The sequence below is a fragment of the Phodopus roborovskii genome, unplaced genomic scaffold, assembly GCF_943737965.1.
Source record: "Phodopus roborovskii unplaced genomic scaffold, PHOROB, whole genome shotgun sequence".
In the NCBI taxonomy this organism is placed as follows: domain Eukaryota; kingdom Metazoa; phylum Chordata; class Mammalia; order Rodentia; family Cricetidae; genus Phodopus; species Phodopus roborovskii.
The window spans coordinates 3,583,052-3,595,930 of record NW_026125052.1 but is presented as its reverse complement, the minus strand read 5'-3'; the positions used below and the strand labels follow the sequence as shown (position 1 = coordinate 3,595,930).

General features: G+C 46.8%; 1 protein-coding gene and 1 non-coding gene across 2 annotated transcripts in view; both read left to right on the top strand.

The window, feature by feature from the left end:
• Nucleotides 1–1,872: 1,872 nt before the first annotated feature.
• Nucleotides 1,873–2,013, top strand: LOC127222013 (small Cajal body-specific RNA 3). Its single transcript, XR_007834521.1, has one exon. It is a non-coding gene; the product is annotated as a small Cajal body-specific RNA 3 (non-coding RNA).
• A 3,589-nt stretch (nt 2,014–5,602) lies between these two features.
• Ypel2 (yippee like 2) overlaps nt 5,603–12,879 on the top strand; it is a 47,774-nt gene continuing 40,497 nt past the window's right edge. The window contains exon 1 of the mRNA XM_051187893.1: nt 5,603–5,809. The gene's annotated coding sequence lies outside the window, so the exon portion shown is untranslated. The remainder of the gene's footprint in view (nt 5,810–12,879) is intronic.

Here is a 12,879-nt window from a genome sequence, read left to right as displayed (position 1 = left end):
TGTATGCATAATAAAGAAATCTAAAAAAAAAAAAAAATGAGTAAGGGAAGTCCAAGGAAGGAAGTCCTTTAATCCCAGCACTCTGGAGGCAGAGGCAGGCAGATTTCTGTGTGTTTGAGGCCAGCCTGGTCTACAGAGCTAGTTCTCAAAAAATGAAAAAGGAAAAGCCAAAATACAACCCACTGCTTTATATGATAGTTTTAAGTTAATAAAAACAAAAAAGAAGGGTGGGATGTGACTTATTTGGTAGAATTCTTGCTTAGTGTGCACCAAATCCTGAATTTGATGCTCAGCACTACATAAAACTGGGTATGGTGGCTAAATGCTTATAATCCCAGCACTTCAAAAAGTAGGGGGAATCCTTGGCTACATAGAAAGTTCAAAGACAGTCTGTCTGAGTTATAGATGGTCTCAACACAGAAGTATGCTTAAGCCCATGTGTGTGCGCAGGCGCACACGCGTTTGCACGCACACACACACACACACACACACACGACAGACACACATACACACGACAGACACACATAAACACGACAGACATACAGTCACACACAGAGAACTTAACTTGGTAGTACACACCTGTAATCCCAGTATTTGGGAAGCTGAGTGAGGCAGGAGGATAACTGTGATGGTGATGCCAGCCTGGACTACAGATTTTGTCTTTGTCTTAAACAATAAAACAAAATGAAGGCATATAAAAGTAATTTTGAGGCTGTAACTATTGCTCTAAAGGTAAAAGTGTTAGTATTCAGGCATCTGTACTGGCCTGCCTTTGGGGTCCTGACAAAATACATCCTCAACTGCAGTCACTAAGTGTACCACCTGTGCCCATTTGCTACATTCTCTTCTAAAAGTAGGGCTTTGCCCACCTCCCTTTTCTTGCTCTCTTTCTCTTCTGCTATTTTTGTCCTCAGGGACCTGTCTCTGCCCTCTTCTCTCTTCCAATAAACCTTCCATGTGTGCCCTGTTGTGTGGCATGGTTCCTTCCCACTGTTTTTTAAACTATTACAAAATAAGGGCTTGTACAACCTAAGTAATAGGTTTTCTGTCCACTGATAACAGATTTCTCTGCCGATGCAGTAAGTCAGATCAAGTATAACGACAGGTTTATTTTAGCAAAGCCACTCCGGGTGGGTTCTCCAGTCCCAGAGATGGAGGCCAGAGAAGCCACATGCCCAAACGAAAGCAGGGAGATTATATAGGTTGTAGGTGAGGAGGAGGATGTGTCAGCCAGGAACTGCGTTTGTGCCCAAGTGTGCTCAAAAGCTGAGTGCTTCAGAAGGTGACTTCAGTGGCTGGTGACTTCAGGGTAGGAAGCTGCAATAGCAGCCAAGTATGTGGAACTGAGCCTTTTGGTGCCTCTCCTCCTTTTGGAGACTCTTGAGTGGGTGGGGTTTGGAGAGGGGGTGGCGGAATGGGACTTCCTGGATCAAGTAGAGTTGAGCTGGAGGTTCTGACAGAACACCGAGGACCTGAGTTTGACCCCTGGAGTTTAGGGATGACTTAGCCACAAGTTCTCAGGACAGGTAGCCTGGAGTATGCAGTGAAAAGAAATGACAGGAGTAGCAGTTGGCCCTTGAGGACTCTCCTATAGCTGTCAACGTTTACAGTGCTTCTCTCTAATCTGTAAGCTCCCTTCACTCTGAATGAAGGTCTGGAAGGCTGGCTGAGTGGCTAAGAGTACTTGCTGTTCTTGCAGAGGATTGGGGTTCCATTTCCTGTATCCATATCACGTGGTTCACAACTGCCGGTAGCTCCAGCTACAGGTAGTGGAACACCTATTTTCAGCCTCTGTAAGCACTACATGCATATGGTGCCTACACATACAGATACACACACACACACACACACACACACACACACACACCAGTTAATAGAACCATCGAAGTCAACCATGTAGACAAATGAGTAAATATCTTTTGTCTGCAGAAGGCAGCCATCCAGCATTAACACGGAGGTCTCTGTCTGACTTGGATAGCTGGCTAAAACTTTTGAATTGCCACTCTAAATATATGTCTTTCTTATTTCATTCAACATCTCTTCAAGTTAAGTGTACTGGGTTATAGAAGCAAACAAAAGAGCAACAAAAAATAAGGAAGAAAGCCAAGTAAAGCTAGTTCTCCAACTCCCCTCCTCCAATCTCTACTTTTGCAAAACAAACAAAACCAAAGTGGAAGTCCAGAACTGACCCCTACAACTTGTTCTTTCCTGACTTCTACATTTACACAAACACACAGCAAAATATTCTTTAAAGACTGATCTTGAAAAATGAAAAAGAAGCCAGCCATGGTGGCACACGCCTTTAACCCCAGCACTTGGGAGGCAGAGGCAGGTGGATCTCTGTGAGTTCAAGGCCAGCCTGATATACATACTAAGTTCCAAGACAGCTGGGGCTACAAAATAGAAGACTGTCTCACAAAAAAACAAACCAAACAAGTTAATGAACTTAAAAAGAGAAAACAAGCCAGGTGGTGGTGGCATACACCTTTAATCCCAGAGCTCAGGAGGCAGAGGCAGGTGGAACTCTGTGAGTATGAGGCCAGCCTGGTCTACAGATCGAGTTACAGGACTGAAAAGGCGGTTAGACAGAGAAACCCTGTCTTAAGAAAAGAAAAGACAACAAAAACAAAGGTGACTTTGTTCACAGCTATAGCAGGGAAAAGAATGGCTATGAAGGCTTTGGGATGAATAAACTTGGCTTGGCAAAACTCCCTGAGACAGCCAGGCTGATAACACGCCTGTGGGACCAGGAACCTTTCGAACTTTTATCGCCACAATTCTTTTTTTCTTAACTGAGTCTTTTGCCTCTGTGAACATTTGTTGCTGTCCTTCTACACATTGCTTCATCCCTGTTGTTGCCCTGAGGATAAATATCTGTCTATTCTCAACTGTCCATTGGTCTGAGTCTCTTTCCTTCCAATAGGTTCTCAGAATAAGTCCTAGTCAAGCAGGAAATGGTGCTCAAGATGGGCACTGAGTCAATAAATGTGTACCAGGGCCAGAGAAGGTGTTTGGGTTTACAGAGAAAGAGAGCCTAGCACTTAGCTCCCCCCCCCCCCCACACACACTTTGTTTCAGTTGTCCTTTCTCCCGCATCATCAGCTCACAAAGCTTGGCTCCTTTGGCTGGGAGGAGGCATGATGTTTTTATTTTTATTTTTTGCTGACGGGTTGACTCTATTGTTTTCCAGCCGGGTGTTTTCTCCTGCCTCTTCTAATCGCCTGCAATCACACAGCAGGCCTGCAGGGGTCCTCAGAGCACCCCACACCAGACCAGGTCTTTAGCTAATGTTATCTTTTATTTAAACAGAAAACAGGAACCTCCATTCTTGTTACATAACATACCAGTATCCTGTATCCCAGGGTATATAGAATCTACTGATAGGGAGTAGGGAACTTGTACATGCAAATATACTCACTAACACAATATTGCAGAAATGTAACAAGTTTGATTTTCTGGTTCCTTATTTGAAACTTTAGAGTTGGAAGGGACTTCGAAAAACATTTTATTTCAGCCCTCCTTATTTATTTTTGCAGCAGTAGGAATTGAATCTAGAGCCTCAAGCACACTGAGCAAAATATCTATTGAGCACCATCTCCAGTGCCCCACCTCCATTTTAGGCTGTGAGAACTAAGGCCTAAGGATGCAAAGGAACATACCCAGGAGGCAGCCCTGGACTAGTAACCAAATCTAAAGAATTTAATACATATTTTCTTTTTTTTTTTGTGTGTGGTTTTTCCACACGGTTTTCTCTGTGTAGCTTAGGCGCTTCTCCTAGCACTCGCTGTGTAGATCAGGTTGGCCTTGAACTCATGGAGATCCACTTGCCTCTGCCTCCCAAGTGCTGGGACTAAAGGTGTGTGCCACCACCGCCTGGTTAGAATTTAATATGTATTCTTAAAGATTAAACCTTAAACCTTTCAAGTTTGTGATTAATTAGCTGGAGGCTTGTTGCCCCAGGATTTAGACTTTTCATAGTAGTCAATTGTAAACAATGGGTGTCTTTACACTTAAATCTATACCTGCTAGCTAATATGAGGCAGTTTTGTTTTTACTAACATTGGTACTGAATTCATTCCTAACCAAGTAATGCACATTACCTGAAGACAACTTGATTGATAGCATGCATATTAAAAACAGCTGGGTGGAGGAGTTACAGGTGAAGTCTTGAGTCACCTGGGGATCTACCTAAGCGCCACACTGGGATTATGTGTAAATCACTATGGGGTGGAAGACAGAAGTTACCTGGGCCTTCTGCAGCAGCTCACATCCAGAACCATACTTTTCTTTTTTTTCCTTTTCTTTGTTCCCTTGTAACCTAGGAGGGCTTGGAACTGGCTATGCAGCTGAGGGTGACCTTGAACTTCTCATCCTTCATCTGCCTCCACTTCCCAAGCACTTAGGTTATAAGGCACGGTCCACCCTGCCCAACTACCATGCATTTTTCTTTTTAATTTTATCCTTTCTAAAATGTCAGTGAAAACATGTTTATGCCCCCATGCCATGCAGACCCCCAGTGGCTCAGAGAAAAGGTTGGATCTGCCTTGTCTTTTGGCTCTGGCAGGAATTCTTTATCAAATTGACCTGTTTTCCGGCTGGGAGACTCTGCCCCACTCCACCCACCTGGTACCTCCCTGGATTTCCCGACTGTCATGAGTTTATTTTTTAACCTTCTCTTCCTTGAAAAGCACCACCCCACTGACCCAGAACGACAGCTCCTCCCCTTTGGTCATTTTGATCATTTGGTTGGTTGGTTTCTCTGTAGCTTTGGAGCCTGTCCTGGAACTAGCTCTTGTAGACCAGGCTGGCCTTGAACTCACAGAGATCTGCCTGCCGAGTGCTGGGACTAAAGGCATGCACCACCACCACCAGGCTAATTTTTTTGTTTTTAATTTTGACCATTGTTACTCTACTTTTTTGGTGCTAAGCGACCTCATTAACCTCTGAAGACCCTGGAAAACCATCAACAATAGAGCACCCCAATTCCTCCACAGTCCTTCAGCATGCTCTACCCCCCCCCCCCCAGCACTGGGGATTGAACCCAGGGCCTCGAGCACACCAGGCAACCCTTTCCTAGTTTTAACTGGTCGAAATTACTAGCAGGGCAGAGAGAAGAGAGAATTGTCTCAGCTTCTGAGCTGACCATGGGTGGGCCTGGTGAGACCGGTATTATCTTATTAAATTCACCTGCCTTGAAGTCTGAGCGCCACTTGTGGTAACTTAAGCTCTAGGTCAGGAATTAAAAGCGAATTACTATCTAGGTGCTCCTAGCAGAAGCACTGTAAATCCCACTTTCCAACATAGCCCCGGGTCCTGGGAATCCCAGCAAACCCAAACAAACAGCTTCCTATCTTGGAGCTCACCCATCCCAATCGTCTCTCCTCCCAGCCCCGCCCGCCTGCTAGCTGCCCAGACTGGCGGGACCCGGACCTCGCCACACTCCTCGCACGCGCGCCCCGCCAGGGCAGAGGGGCGGGTGGGGGTGGGGGGCGGAGGCAGGGGAAGCAGGGGCGGAGTTCCGTCCTCCGTTGATTGGCTCCTCGCTGATGGGCTGCGGCCGTCCCGGACCAACCAGTGGCGTGTTGCTATGTGCTGAACCGATGGGATAGGCGCGGGGGCGCGTCCGTCACCCGACAAGCCCCCGGCCCGGACTCGGAGGGATGCGGAGCGGCAGTGGCGGCGGCGGTGGCGGAGACTGTGGCTTTAAGAGTGCGCAGGGAGCGCTAGAGTCAGCCGTGCAGTCCTTCGTCGCCAAACACTCCGGAGCAGCCGAGCCCGGCGCTGGCGGGACCGGGCAGCCTGCTGCCAGGTAAAGGGATCGCTGGCCGGTCGCGCGTAGGCGTGGGGCTCAGTCCGCGCGGGATCGGGCTGTGAACCCTGCAAGGCGGTCTGGCTCTTGCACAGCGCGCAGCCCAGCTCGGTCGGGACGATGCTAGTGAGGTCCCTCGGGGGCTCCCGGAGGGTTCCCGGGGCTCCAGGGGCGGGGAGCGGGCTGCCGCGGCCACGTGACCGGTTTGTTTACAAACACTGGCGCGCGCTCAGAGTTCGGGGCTTGGGGACGACTGTGAGTTGACGGGCGGTGGTGGGGAACCGCAGATCTAGGCGCTGCCGTTTCCCTTGTTTGGCTTGATTGCCCCCGCGGGTAGCACACGGTGACAGCGGGCTGTGTGGTCTGTGTTTCCACCCAGATACTTGGGTCTGGGGCACACCGCCCTCAAAAGTCCCCGAGTGCTTTGCCAGCCCCAGGCCGAGGGAACCGCAGCGAGTTCCTGCCTGGACGCTTTCCGGCGCCTCCCCAGCGGCCTTGCCAAGGGGTGGTCGCGAACTCGCGCTGCCAGACTAGCTGCGGAGGCCTCTGCGGAGGGTCCCTCCCCGGAGCTGGCTCCTCTCTCTCCCTGCTTCAAGTTTCACCTGCCTGGTTGCTGACTCCCTTCGGGTGGTTTCCTGAAACAGTGGGGCATTGCTGGCTCCTCGCAGCTGGAGGGAGCATTCCTGTTCCTTTGGACCCCTTCTGTAAAGCACTGCTTGCCACCTCTGACTTCACTTTCACCCACCCTTTTTAAAAAGGCTGAGTGGGCATCCTCCAGTTTACCCAGCCTATCACAGTCGGGCCGCTGGAAATGGCAAATGGGTCTGCCCAGGAGCTGTGCTGGGGTTTTTGCTTTTTGGCCTTGTTGATTTGTTGTTGCCACGTTGGAGTGTCTTTGAGCTACTGACTTGGAGAGTCTAAGGGGCTAACAAGGGCCCTAGCTACTTCGTTCTAGCAAGATGGCTCTCTGTCCAGAGCACTGAACAAAACTACAGATTACTTTTCTGTACCCCATTTATTTACAGGACATTAGAGGCACAAGAGAATTACAGTGGATGCTTGGAGCTCTGCGGTAGTCTGGTTTGTGGGTTCAGAGTCTGTGACCAGTCAGGTGGGGTTCACATTTCCTTACCTTTCCTTTTTCCCACCCACTGCCACCGGCTTTACCAGTTTTCCACTTTTTTAGTATTTAATGCTGATAGTCTTACCTTCAAGGAAGTTCATTCTTTTTAATATAAATTTTAAAGTTCTTTAGTTTACAAAATAATGGCTTTATCATGACATTTTCATACATATGTATCATTGTGCCTGGTACACACTCACCTGTGTGTGTGTCCCTTCATGTCCTCCCCTACCCGCCCCTCCCCCCCTCCTTTTGTCCTGTCTGTGATGAGTGGCTGTGTTCTGACAACAAGCCTAGCCTGAGGAGAGCTGGGTAAACTTCCCTTTGGCACTGTGGTTTGCTCCCTATTTCATGACTGGATCAAACAGGATGGCGTGGGGGGGGGCCGGGGCTCATGCCCTGCCTCCGTTGGGGGCTCTACTTAGCAGTTTAGAATTCAGTGATACCATTTCTTTGATCTCTCTGCTTGAATTGAGATAGATGTGGATAGCTAGGACTAGTGGTATATGACCAAACCCAGAACCCTTAAAGTAGAGGCAGGGGGAATTACTGTAAGCTTGAGGCCAGCCTGGTCTGTATAAAGGGGTTCCAGGGAGACAGTCTTGTGTCAGAAAACAGAAACCTTTCAGTTTTTAGAGCCTTGATTTTTCAAGCTTTTGTGGGCTCCCCAGTAAGGAATACATTATAGCACTGTGCATTGGCCCACTGCTGAAAGAATTTCTGGGAAGCAGTGACTATTACCTGCAGCATGCTGATCTCCCCCCCCCCATTAGAAAAAAATAAGCTGGTGGTCATGACTCATTAATTTGATTTCCTAACCAAATGGGTCATGACCTTCAGTTTGAGAAACATTGGTTTAGGGCGGAGGGCCTCTAGCCTGAATGTGCAAGATGGCCAGAGTAATGTTTAGAAATACTGTGGTTAAAAGAAAGACATACATGTATATGCATTTTACATACACATTAAACATATATGCATATGTATAGTGTGCTAATCACTCCAGACATGGTGGCATACTACAGCCCCTGCTGGCTTTGAACTTTTCTGCAATCCTCCATCCTCAGCCTCCATAGTGGAGAAATTACAGGCATTTGGCACCACACACCTGTTTCGAGTTGCCAATTGGTTGGGGCTGCTGCATTTGGATGATGATGCAGGTAGCTGGTTAGAATCTCTGGTCTGCTGGGAGTGGATGTGAAGTGCATGGTCAGGTCCCTATGTTACACTTGGGCGCAAGCTTTCTTTCAGGTCCCCCCTTTGTAAGGGGGCCTGGCAAGGTGGTGGTCCCACCTCTTAGGAGACATTGGCTGTCAGATCTCTTCCGCATCTCAGCACATTCCAGATTAGCTGGGACTACACAGTGGGACCCTATCTCAAAGGCCCAGGTAAAGAGGGTAGGTCTTGCAGCCTGCTGCACTGTGGCTCAGGTGAGGCTGCTGCTCTCTCTGTTCTGTAGCACTGGCTGCTTCTGAGTGCTGGGGGGGGGGTTGGGGGGGTTTGGGGGGTTGGAGATGTGAGCAGAGCTGCTGTGCTGTTCACAGATTATGTGCATTCTCATTGTCATAATGATGTTAATGGTTTTGAGGCAGTCACTGTGCCTAGGGGATTAACAACTGGCCAGCAGAAGAAAGGATTGATTTTGTTTAATGTCTGGCTGGTATTCCAGACTGTGTAGCCTGAGGGAAAGGCAGGCTGTGACTTTATTTTGATTTGGGGGTTGGGGGTTAGTCGGGGACTTGTCTAACATCAGATGTTAATAAGAGACTCACCTTCCTAGAGACTCTTGCCTAGTCCGCTGTGTATGTGTGTGTGCAGGTGGGTCCTCTATCTTAGTCATCCAGTTCCTGATGCTTTTACCTCTGCCTTCAAGCACACACACAGACAGGAACACACACCAGTGGAGCTGTACATTTAAATTTCCCATCTTATTTTGTCCAAATAGGTTGGTAGAAGATATTTCTTTGAATTAAAGCTGCTTTTACCTATACAAATGACATTTAATTATCCAAATTCAGCTTGTACTATGGTCCTTCTTGGCAAAGAAATGCCTTGTAGGACAGCATTCACTGGGAGATTGTTTAACATTAATAACTCTCCATTTGGCCTTGCTGCTCACATTCAGTATATCCAGTTTTGAGCACACAGAAAAAAAAATAATAAAAACAAAATGACAGCCATAGCTGTGGAGATGAATGCCTTTAATCCCAGCACTCAGGAGGCAAAGGAGGCAAAGGCAGGTGGATCTCTGAAGTTTGAGTCCAGCCTGGTCTATAGAATGAGTTCCAGGACAGCCTACACAGAAAAGCCTGTCTCCAGAAACAAAAAACAGACACCACCAACAAAAAGCAACAAGAGTGGCAAGGGATAAGAAGTTTTAGGAAAAGCAGAGGGAAAGGATTGGAAAGGAAATCAGGCACCGTTTCCCTGGTAAACTATGTCAGCATTTCTCTCGGTCTGTCAACCCCAAACCCCTGGGTAGTGTTGACAGGTTCAAAGCATCATTCTGAATGGAGAGCCAGCCAGCGCCCTTGTGCCTGCCTGCCTGCCTGCCTGCCAGCTAAAGGTATTTGTTAGGTCTGACAAGTTTTTGGTGATGTTATCCATAACAAAAAGTTGCTGTCTGCTTGGATCTGTTAAAGATTGCATCTGCCTGAATTTCCCTGTGAGCTGTGGCAGGCTATACCTCAGGCACTTCATTCTCTGTGCCCTCCCTGGGTCTTCCCCACGGCCACCCTCATCTCTGCTGCAACCCCTTGGGCCTTAGTGAAGTTCTTGAGACATACATGCTGTTTTGAGTCTCTTAAGGTGCTCACAGACTGTCTTGCCCAGGCTGGCTTTGACTTAACCTCTGTGGCCCGACTTCTAGGATCACAGGTGTGCATCACCACACCCAATCTAAGCCTCCCCCCACCCCCCTTTCTGGGTCCCAGCATTTCCTTTTTGAAGATTTATTTTACTTGTATGAGCATTTTGTCGGCATGTATTTACTGTGCCAGGTTAGAAGAGATTATCAGGGTTCTCTAGAACTGGAGTTATGATGGTTGTGAGCCACCATGTGTGTGCTGGAAACAAACTCAGGTCCTCTATAAGCAACAAGAGACATAGTCTCTAACCCTGCTTGTTTTTGTTTGTTTTCTACTGTTTTCTTTTTATGGATGATAGCCGGCCCCTCCCTGACTAGTTATCAGTGCTGCTCTCCTCCTTGCCCACAGGCTTTCTTAATCCCTTAATTTGGTTTTGACAGGGTCCCTTGTATCCCAGGCTGCTCTTGAGATTTCTTACCTCCAGCCTCTATCTCCCTAATGGTAAATTACAGGCTCAGTTCTATGTCTTGCTGGTATTTCAACGTCATGCATACTAAGCAAGAAATCTACCAACTTTATTATTATTTTAAAATGCTTACTATCATCTGGAAATATATTGTCAACTTGCTTATTGGAATGGAATATTGAGCCTCCATCTGTCTGATTTGCTCACTGTTGTCAATACTTGGCTTTCAGCAGGTGCTGGATAAATTCCTGTTGGTTAAAAGCATAAATGACCAAAGGACCCAAGATCTAGTCTCTAAAATAGGAAGCTGCTGCTTTTTTATTTTTTATTTTTCCCTCTTTTGGCTTTTTGGGGCAGGATTTTTCTTTGTTGCCTTGTTTGGTCTACAACTCACAGACCCACTGCCTCTGCTTCCCAAGTGTTGGGATTAAAGGTTCGAGAGAGAAGATGAGAATTAAGAAAATTCTTGTCTCTTTCTTGGAATGAAGATAATATTTTCAGAATTTCTTTTGCAGCTTGTATTTTACACAGTATTTTAATTCTTTTTTTTTCCCTTCCATTTATATGTTGCTAGTTCCTTAAAGCTCAATGGTCACTTACTGCTAATAAACATCTCTTGCCTCTTCCACAGACTTTACTCTGTTCCTCACGGTTTTGTTTTGTTTTCTTGACATGCATTAGCATTTCTATTAGTAATCACACATTTCATTAATGTCAGTAGGCCCTGTAGTGGAGCTGAGGGCCTGGCTTTAGAATCAGGAAGAACCGGATAATTAGCTCTGTGACCTTGGGCAAGCTACAATTCTCTAAATCTTTGGTCCTTATTTGTAAAATGGGACTAATAATAGTTGCTATCACTCAGGATTTATGAAAGGATTAAGTGAGAGAATGCTGGGGAAACTGGGCCTAGAGCTTGGCACCTAGGAAGCACTCGGTGCCTGCTATTAATAACAGCATTAATAGTGCAGGTACCTTCCCATTTGCAGCTGGCAGGAGTCCATTCCCAATCGATTCACTTGGCAGAGTGGTGGGCAACTACCAAGTCTTGATTTAAGTAAATTAAAGGTCAGAGAAGCACTCAGATCTTACAGAACTAGAATGGAAATTATTTTATGTGTAGAGTTGGCCTCAAGCTCACAGACTTCTGCCTGCTTCTCAAAGGTGTGCACCACCAAGCCTGGCTAGAATGGAATTGTATACAGACTGCTGTATTGAAGCACCTTTGAGGTGGGGTCTCCCTGTAGCTTAGTTTAACCCAGAGCTCACTAGCTCCAGCTGGCTGCTCTTAATTGTAGCTTCCGGTTTCGGATTTAGTAACTTTGAAAGAAGTAATATTTGTGGAAGTTTAGAAAAAGCATGCTGTTAGCTGGGAGGTGGATCTCTGAGTTCAAGGCCAGCCTGCTCTACAGAGTGTCTTACAGGTCAGTCAGGAAGCCTGTCTTCAAACAGACAAACATGTTGTCTGCCTGTGGCCATGCCTTGACTAATCAAGCTGGACTGACTGACATCTTCTCCAGAAGTGAGCTCTTTCCCTGGAAAAAGAGCCAGGAGAAAGAACTTTAACTTGTTTCTTTCCGTGTTTCTCAGGGTTTAGATTGTTTTTGCTACAGCCTCCTATGTCTCCTTTAAGGAGCTGCCCCGAGGGAGAAATTCTTTTAGAACATAGTGCCAGGAAAAGCTTTGGCCCTCCAGAGGAACTGGTATGCTTTCTTTCTTTTCTCTCTCTCTCTCTTTTTTTTTCTTTTTCTTTTGAGAATTGGGAATGTATAACTGCTCATATTTCTCTTTTTGCGTTGGGAGCCAAGAAGTACAGAGCTAAAACTGGCTTGGTTTTTACCTAACTCTATAGAGGCCTCCTAATTATTATTATTATTATTATTATTTTGTATTAACCTTTTTCTTTTGGAGACAGGTTTTCTCTGTAGCTTTGGAGCCAGTCCTGGAACTCACTCTGTAGACCAGGCTGGCCTTGAACTCATAGAGCTCCGCCTGCCTCTGCTTCCCGATTGCTGGGACTAAAGGAGTAAAGGAATGTGTCACCACCGCCTGGCTTGTTTTGTCTTTTTGAGACAGGGTTTCTCTGTCCTTGAATTCTGCTGTGTAGATCAGGCTGGCCTCCTGAGTGCTGGGACTAAAGGTGTGTGCCACACCACTTGGCTAAAATGTAATCTTGTTTTTTGTTTTGTTTTAATGGGGTTTAATAGATAAGACCTTTGGGGGATATAGATGAGTTAAGACATGGACCTGGAAGAATGTTCTCCAACCAGTGATTAAGGCATGTGTGTAAGTCAGCAGGGTACAAACTAGAAAGGCCTTAGCAGGAATGGGGGTGGGCCTGAACAGAGAGGTTCTGAACTGGGGGCAGTGTATACTCAAGGGTGCAGACTGGAGTGTGGGGATGCTGCTTGGGTGTCATTGCTACAGCAAGTGAACTGCGACTCCCATGAATGAAGGGCTTGGAACAGCAGCTCATTGGTACACATTTAAATGTCCTCAGTGGGAAACGAGGTAACTCATCCATTCTCATTTTCTTGTTTCCCCACCCTCCTCCTCATGTGGTCCAGGCTACTCCTGGACCTCCTGCCTTCACCTCCGGAGGGGAGGGGGTTTGAAGATGTCTGGTTTCTTCAGGATTGAAGAAAAGGTTATCTCTGTGCCTAACTAAGGCCTCAGACTA